This window comes from Triticum urartu, chromosome 5 (assembly GCF_003073215.2).
Source record: "Triticum urartu cultivar G1812 chromosome 5, Tu2.1, whole genome shotgun sequence".
Taxonomy (NCBI): Eukaryota; Viridiplantae; Streptophyta; class Magnoliopsida; order Poales; family Poaceae; genus Triticum; species Triticum urartu.
Genome location: NC_053026.1, coordinates 536600974 through 536610669, shown reverse-complemented (window position 1 = coordinate 536610669; position 9696 = coordinate 536600974).

Below are 9696 nucleotides of genomic sequence, written 5' to 3'. Positions count from 1 at the left end.
ATTAAATATACCAAAAAGGTAAAAAAGAGAGGAAAAAACCAAAAAAACCTAAGTATAAATCATAGAAAAAGGAAAATAAGTCTGAAAGCTTCTAGGAGCTTTCCAAAACCGGTTAAAGAGGGCCTACATGTGCCGACCCACCTAAATAACTAAAGAAAGGGTGTGCGTGATGTACCAAAACGACGGTGAATCCTATCTCCCACACAGCTTGGGGAATAGCCCGAAATCATTAATTAAAGAGTACTCCTTGCAAATATCACTCCCATCTTCTAAGGTTGTGACAAGTGGTGCGCTGTATATGCATCACTTGTCGCAACCTGAGAGTTTTCCCCTTTTCCGTAGATCCATTTATTCAAAAGGTTTTATCTCTTAAACCGTGTGTCCAAATCTCGAACGTTTTCACCGTTGGATTCCTCCCGTCGAGATCTTCAAAACTAGATCCCTGTTGATAGGTTCTGACGAACTTCTTTTTTCACGAAAAAACCAGACAAAAAACCGAACCGCAAGCACGGTTTGTTTCCTTTCGATGCTAGGGAAAACCTATACACAGAATCTTAGCAGCAGCACGGGACATGAAGGGGTGCTACTGTTGATTAGCAGTAGCGCGGGCGGTAAACAGGCGCTCTGCTACCAACTTAGCAGTAGCGCGGCTCGGTAAAACCACACTGCTACTAAAATTGACCGACCGTTCCTGCCACCCTAGGTTTAGCAGTAGCGCGCCCATGTTAACCGCGCTACTGCTAATGTAATAGTAGTAGCGCGCTTTTTTTGCAGGTCACTACTGCTAATTTTGAACCTGACCACATGGCGGGCCCCGCTTAGCAATAGCGCGTCTGCCAGAAGCGCGCTACTGCTATCTTATTAGTAGCAGCACATTTTGCGCCCAGCGCTACCGCTAAACCGCAGCCATACCACCTTTTCCCTTCCCCATCCTCTCTTCGTTCACTTTCTAGCTCCCACTTCCTCTCTCCCTCACTTGCTTCTTCCTCACTAGTTCTCACCCATTACTCTCCTTCTTCTACCTATCTTTCCCTCTCTTTATTACTCCTAGCTAACTGCACCACCTCCATTAATGCATCTCCTTTCTCTTTTTTCTTCCCCGTCCACTAGTTCAACTTGTCTCCTCCCAAATAGGTAGCTAGGTAGATCTAGCATTTAGTGAAGTGACGTATGTACCTCCCTAACTAGATCTAGCCTTGTCAAGAAGAGCTTTGTCCACTTTTCATCATTCCATAGGTGTGTGTGGCGACACCTATCGACATCATCATCACCGTGCTCGATCTCGAGATAGGTGATTAAAAATTTATGCTTTTGCAAGAATGAAAATATGTGTATGTGTGTGCGATATGACATAATCAGGCGATATGATGGAAATTGTGTGTGTGGCATGAGTTGACGCCGAATTGTGCTTGTGAGTTGCCTATGTTTTGCCGAAATGTCGATTTATTTCCATTTCGGCGAATTCCGGGCAAACTCTATATGAAGGAAATATGCCCTAGAGGCAATAATAAAGTTGTTATTTATATTTCCTTATATCATGATAAATGTTTATTATTCATGCTAGAATTTTATTAACCGGAAACTTAATACATGTGTGAATACATAGACAAACAGAGTGTCCCTAGTATGCCTCTACTTGACTAGCTCGTTAATCAAAGATGGTTAAGTTTCCTAGCCATGGACATGTGTTGTCATTTGATGAACGCGATCACATCATTAGAAAATGATGTGATGGACAAGACCCATCCGTTAGCTTAGCATAATGATCGTTCAGTTTTATTGCTAATACTTTCTTCATGACTTATAGATGTTCCTATGGCTATGAGATTATGCAACTCCCGGATACCGGAGGAACACTTTGTGTGATACCAAAAGTCACAACGTAAATGGGTGATTATAAAGGTGCTCTACAGGTGTCTCCGATGGTACTTGTTGAGTTGGCATAGATCGAGATTAGGATTTGTCACTCCGATTGTCGAAGAGGTATCTCTGGGCCCTCTCGATAATGCACATCACTATAAGCCTCGCAAGCAATGTGACTAATGAGTTAGTTGCGGGATGATGCATTACGGAATGAGTAAAGAGACTTTCTGGTAACGAGATTGAACTAGGTATTGAGATACCGACGATCGAATCTCGGGCAAGTAACATACCGATGACAAAGGGAACAACGTATGTTGTTATGCGGTTTGACCGATAAAGATCTTCGTAGAATACGTAGGAACCAATATGAGCATCCAGGTTCCGCTATTGGTTATTGACCACAGATGAGTCTCGGTCATGTCTACATAGTTCTTGAACCCGTAGGGTCCGCACGCTTAACGTTCTTTGAAGATTTGTATTATGAGTTATGTGATTTGATGACCGAAGTTTGTTTGGAGTCCCGGATGAGATCGGGGACATGACGAGGAGTCTCGAAATGGCCGAGACGTAAAGATCGCTATATTGGAAGGCTATATTCGGACATCGGAAAGGTTTCGAGTGATTCGGGTATTTTTCAAAGTACCGAAGAGTTACGGGAATTCGTATTGGGCCTTAATGGGCCATACGGGAAATGAGAGAAAGGCCTCAAGGGTGGCCGCGCCCCTTCCCCATGGACTGGTCCGAATTGTACTAGGGAAAGGGGCGCCCCTTCCTTCCTTCTCCTTCTCCCTTCCCCTTTTCCTATTCCATGTGGGAGGTGGAATCCTACTAGGACTAGGGAGTCCTAGTAGGACTCCACACTTTGGGCGCGCCCTACGAGAGCCAGCCTCCTCCTCCGTCCATCCTTTATATACGTGGACAGGGGGCACCCCGTAGACACACAAGTTGATCATTAATCTCTTAGCCATGTGCGGTGCCCCCCTCCACCATAATCCACCTCGGTTATATCGTAGCGGTGCTTAGGCGAAGCCCTGTTCCGGTAGCATCATCATCACCGTCATCATGTCGTCGTGTTGACGAAGCTCTCCCTCGACACTCTCCTAGATCGTGAGTTCGTGGGACGTCACCGAGCCGAACTTGTGCAGATCACGGAGGTGCCGTACTTTCGGTACTAGGATCGGTCGATCGTGAAGACGTACGACTACATCAACCGCGTTGTCATAACGCTTCTGCTTACGGTCTACGAGGGTATGTGGGCAACCCTCTTCCCCTCTCGTTGCTATGCATCAGCATGATCTTGCGTGTGCGTAGGATTTTTTTTGAAATTATTGCATTCTCCAACAGTGGCATCCGAGCTAGGTCTATGCGTAGATGTTATATGAACGAGTAGAACACAAAGGAGTTGTGGGCGTGGGTATATACATATTGCTTGCCGTCACTAGTTGATTCTTGATTCAGCGGTATTGTTGGATGAAGCGGCCCAGACCGACATTACGCGTACGCTTACGCGAGACTAGTTCTACCAACATGCTTCGCACATAGGTGGCTGGTGGGTGTCAGTTTCTCCAACTTTAGTTGAATCAGATTCAATGAACATGATCCTTTCTGAAGATCAAAAAGCAATCACTATACCACGTTGTGGTTTTTGATGCATAGGTAAGAACGGTTCTTGCTCAGCCCATAGCAACCACGTAAAACTTGCAACAACAAAGTAGAGGACGTCTAATTTGTTTTTGCAGGGCATGTTGTGATGTGATATGGTCAAGACATGATGCTAAATTTTATTGTATGACATGATCATGTTTTGTAACATAGTTATCGGCAACTGACAGGAGCCATATGGTTGTCGCTTTATTGTATGAAATGCAATCGCCATGTAATTGCTTTACTTTATCACTAAGCGGTAGCGATAGTCGTAGAAGCAATAGTTGGCGAGACTACAACGATGCTTCGATGGAGATCAAGGTGTCAAGCCGATGACGATGGTGACCATGACGGTGATTTGGAGATGGAGATCAAAGGCACAAGATGATGATGGCCATATCATATCACTTATATTGATTGCATGTGATGTTTATCCTTTATGCATCTTATTTTACTAAGTTCGACGGTAGCATTATAAGATGATCTCTCACTAAATTTCAAGGTATAAGTGTTCTCCCTGATTAAGCATTGTTGCTATAGTTCGTCGTGCCGAGACATCACGTGATGATCGGGTGTGATAATCTCTACGTTCACATACAACGGGTGCAAGCCAGTTTTGCACACGCAGAATACTCGAGTTAAACTTGACGAGCCTAGCATATGCAGATATGGCCTCGGAACACTGGAGACCGAAAGGTCAAGCGTGAATCATATAGAAGATATGATCAAGATAGAGATGTTCACCATCGAAAACTACTCCATCTCACGTGATGATCGTACATGGTTTAGTTGATATGGATCACATGATCACTTAGATGATTAGAGGGATGTCTATCTAAGTGGGAGTTCTTAAGTAATATGATTAATTGAACTTTAATTTATCATGAACTTAGTCCTGATAGTAATTGCATATCTATGTTGTAGATCAATAGCTTGCGATGTAGCTTCCCGTTTAATTTTGATATGTTCCTAGAGAAAAAGAAGTTGAAAGATGATAGTAGCAATGATGCGGACTTAGTCCGTGATCTGAGGATTATCCTCATTGCTGCACAGAAGAATTATGTCCTTGATGCACCGCTAGGTGACAGACCTATTGCAGGAGCAGATGCACACGTTATGAACGTTTGACAAAGCTCGGTATGATGGCTACTTATTAGTTTAGCGCACCATGCTTTACGGCTTAGAACCGGGACTTCAAAAACATTTTGAATGCCACGGAACATATAAGATGTTCTAAGAGTTGAAATTGGTATTTCATACTCATGCCTGTGTCGAGAGGTATGAGACCTCTGACAGTACGTTGCCTACAAGATGGAGGAGAATAGCTCAACCAGTGAGTATGTACTACAATTGCTTGAATCAAGTGAGAGTTAATCTTCCAAATAAGATAGTAATTGATAAAGTTCTCTAGTCACTATCACCAAGTTACTGGAACTTAGTGATGAACTATAATATGCAAGGGATGACAAAAACGATTCCCGAGCTCTTCGTGATGCTGAAGTCAACGAAGGTAGAAATCAAGAAAAGCATCAAATGTTGATGGTTGACAAAACCACTAGTTTCAAGTAAAAGGGCAAGGGATAGAAAGGGAACTTCAAGAAGAATGGCAAGCAAGTTGCCACTCCCATGAAGAAGCCCAAAGATAGACCCAAGCCTGAAACTGAGTGCTTCTACTGCAAAGGAAATGTTCACTAGAAGTGGAACTGCCTTAGATACTTGGCGGATAAGAAGGATGGCAAAGTGAACAAAGGTATATTTGATATACATGTTATTGATGTGTACTTTACTAGTGTTTATAGCAACCCATCAGTGTTTTATACTGGTTCAGTTGCTAAGAGTAGTAACTCGAAACGGGAGTTGCAAAATAAACAGAGACTAGTTAAGGGCGAGGTGATGATGACAGTTGGAAGTGATTCCAAGGTTGATAAGATCACCATCGCACACTGCCTTTACCTTCGGGATTAGTGTTGAACCTAAAATAAATGTTATTTGGTGTTTGCGTCGAGCATAAATATGATTGGATCATGTTTATTACAATACGGTTATTCATTTAAGTCAAAGAATAATTGTTCTTCTATTTACATGAATAAAACCTTCTATGGTCATACACTCAATATAAATGGTTTATTGAATCTCGATCGTAGTAATACACATATTCATAATATCGAAGTCAAAAGATGCAAAGTTAATAATGATAGTGCAACTTATATGTGGCACTGCCATTTAGGTCATATTGGTGTAAAGCGCATGAAGAAACTCCATGATGATGGACTTTTGGAATCACTTGATGCTTGTGAACCATGCCTCATGGGCAAGATGACTAAGACTCCGTTCTCCGGAACAATGGAGCGAGCAACAGAGTTATTGGAAATCATACATACTGATGTATGTGGTCCAATGAACATTGAGGCTTGATACGTCTTCAACGTATCTATCATTTTTGATTGCTCCATGCTATATTATCTACTGTTTTGGACATTATTGGGCTTTATTATCCACTTTTATATTATTTTTGGGACTAACCTATTAACCAGAGGCCCAGCCCAGAATTGCTGTTTTTTGCCTGTTTTAGGGTTTCGAAGAAAAGGAATATCAAACGGAGTCCAAACGGAATGAAACCTTCGGGAACGTGATTTTCTCAACGAACAAGACCCGGGAGACTTGGACCCTACGTCAAGACACAAAAGAGGAGGCCACGAGGTAGGGGGCGCGCCAACCCCCACTAGGCGCGCCCTCCACCCTCGTGGGCCCCCTATTGCTCCACCGACGCACTCCTTCCTCCTATATGTACCTACGTACCCCCAAACGATCAGATACGGATCCAAAACCCTAATTCCTCCACCGCAACTTTCTGTATCCACGAGATCCCATCTTGGGGTCTGTTCCGGAGCTCCGCCGGAGGGGGCATCGATCACGAAGGGCTTCTACATCAACACCATAGCCTCTCCGATGAAGTGTGAGTAGTTTACCTCAGACCTACGGGTCCATAGTTATTAGCTAGATGGCTTGTTCTCTCTTTTTGGATCTCAATACAATGTTCTCCCCCTCTCTTGTGGAGAACTATTCGAGGTAATCTTCTTTTTTGCGGTGTGTTTGTTGAGACCGATGAATTGTGGGTTTATGATCAAGTCTATCTATGAATAATATTTGAATCTTCTCTGAATTCTTTTATGTATGATTGGTTATCTTTGCAAGTCTCTTTGAATTATCAGTTTGGTTTGGCCTACTAGATTGATATTTCTTGCAATGGGAGAAGTGCTTAGCTTTGGGTTCAATCTTGCGGTGTCCTTTCCTAGTGACAGTAGGGGCAGCAAGGCACGTATTGTATTGTTGCCATCGAGGACAACAAGATGGGGTTTTCATCACATTGCATGAGTCTATCCCTCTACATCATGTCATCTTGCTTAAGGCGTTACTCTGTTTTTAACTTAATACTCTAGATGCATGCTGGATAGCAGTCGATGACTGGAGTAACATAGTAGATGCAGGCAGGAGTCGGTCTACTTGTCTCGGACGTGATGCCTATATACATGATCATACCTAGATATTCTCATAACTATGCTCAATTCTGTCAATTGCTCAACAGTAATTTGTTCACCCACCGTAGAATACTTATGCTCTCGAGAGAAGCCACTAGTGAAACCTATGGCCCCCGGGTCTATCTTCATCATATTAATCTCCTACTACTTAGTTATTTCCTTTGCTTTTTTACTTTGCCTTTATTTTACTTTGCATATTTATCACAAAAATACCAAAAATATTATCTTATCATATCTATCATATCTCACTCTCGTAAGTGGCCGTGTAGGGATTGACAACCCCTATTCACGTTGGTTGCGAGGTTTATTTGTTTTGTGCAGGTACGAGGGACTCGCGCGTAGCCTCCTACTGGATTGATACCTTGGTTCTCAAAAGCTGAGGTAAATACTTACGCTACTTTGCTGCATCATCCCTTCCTCTTCGGGGATAACCAACGCAGTGCTCAAGAGGTAGAAAGAAGGATTTCTGGCGCTGTTGCCGGGGAGGTCTACGCAAAAGTCAACATACCAAGTACCCATCACATACCCTTATCTCCCGCATTACATTATTTGCCATTTGCCTCTCGTTTTCCTCTCCCCCACTTCACCCTTGCCGTTTTATTCGTCCTCTCTCTCTATCTTCCCTCTCTTTCTCTATTTGCCTCTTTTTGCCCGCTTGCTTTTTGTTTGCTTGTGTGTTAGTTTGCTTGCTTGTCACGATGGCTCAAGATAATACTAAATTGTGTGACTTCACCAATACCAACAACAATTATTTTATTAGCACTATGATTGCTCCTCTTGCCGATGCTGAATCTTGTGAAATTAATACTGCTTTGCTGAATCTTTTCATGAAAGATCCGTTTTCCGGCCTTCCTAGTGAAGATGCCGCTACCCATCTAAATAGCTTCGTTGATTTGTGTGATACTCAAAAGAAGAAAGATGTGGATAATGATATTGTTAAATTGAAGCTATTTCCTTTTTCGCTTAGAGATCGTGCTAAAGCTTGGTTTTCGTCTTTGCCTAAAAATAGTATTGATTCATGGAACAAGTGCAAAGATGCTTTTATCTCTAAGTATTTTGATCCTGCTAAGATCATCTGTCTTAGAAACGATATTATGAATTTTAAGCAACTTGATCATGAACATGTTGCACAAGCTTGGGAGAGAATGAAACTAATGATACGTAATTGCCCTACTCATGGTTTAAATTTGTGGATGATTATACAAAATTTTTATGCCGGATTGAATTTTGCTTCTAGAAATCTTTTAGATTCGGCCGCGGGAGGCACTTTTATGGAAATCACTTTAGGAGAAGCTACTAAACTCCTAGATAATATTATGGTTAATTATTCTCAATGGCATACTGAAAGATCTACTAATAAAAAGGTGCATGCAATAGAAGAAAATAATGTTTTGAGTGGAAAGATGGATGAACTTATGAAATTATTTGCTAATAAGAGTGTTTCTTCTGATCCTAATGATATGCCCTTGTCTACTTTGATTGAGAATAATAATGAATCTATGGATGTGAATTTTGTTGGTAGGAACAATTTTGGTAACAACGCGTATAGAGGAAATTTCAACCCTAGGCCTTATCCTAGTAATCCCTCTAATAATTATGGTAATTCCTACAACAATTCTGATGGAAATTATAATAAGATGCCCTCTGATTTTGAATCTAATATTAAAGAATTTATTACTTCACAAAAGAATTTCAATGCTTTGATTGAAGAAAAATTGCTTAAGATTGATGAGTTGGCTAGGAACGTTGATAGAATTTCTCTTGATGTTGATTCTTTGAAACTTAGATCTATTCCACCTAAGCATGATATCAATGAGTCTCTCAAAGCCATGAGAATTTCCATTGATGAGTGCAAAGAAAGAACCGCTAGGATGCGTGCTAAGAAAGATGCCTTTATAAGAGCGTGTTCTTCAAGTTCCTATGAAAATAAAGATGACGATCTAGAAGTTATTGATGAAGGAAATATGCCCTAGAGGCAATAATAAAGTTATTATTTATTTCCTTATTTCATGATAAATGTTTATTATTCATGCTAGAATTGTATTATCAGGAAACATAATACTTGTGTGAATACATAGACAAACTAAAAGTCACTAGTATGCCTCTACTTGACTAGCTCGTTAATCAAAGATGGTTATGTTTCCTGACCATAGACATGTGTTGTTATTTGATTAACGGGATCACATCATTAGGAGAATGATATGATTGACATGACCCATTCCATTAGCTTAGCACCCGATCGTTTAGTATGTTGCTATTGCTTTCTTCATGACTTATACATGTTCCTATGACTATGAGATTATGCAACTCCCGTTTGCCGGAGGAACACTTTGTGTGCTACCAAACGTCACAACGTAACTGGGTGATTATAAAGGAGCTCTACAGGTGTCTCCAAAGGTACATGTTGGGTTGGCGTATTTCGAGATTAGGATTTGTCACTCCGATTGTCGGAGAGGTATCTCTGGGCCCTCTCAGTAATGCACATCACATAAGCCTTGCAAGCATTGCAACTAATGAGTTGGTTGCGAGATGATGTATTATGAAACGAGTAAAGAGACTTGCCGGTAATGAGATTGAACTAGGTATTGAGATACCGACGATCGAATCTCGGGCAAGTAACATACCGATGACAAAGGGAACAACGTATGTT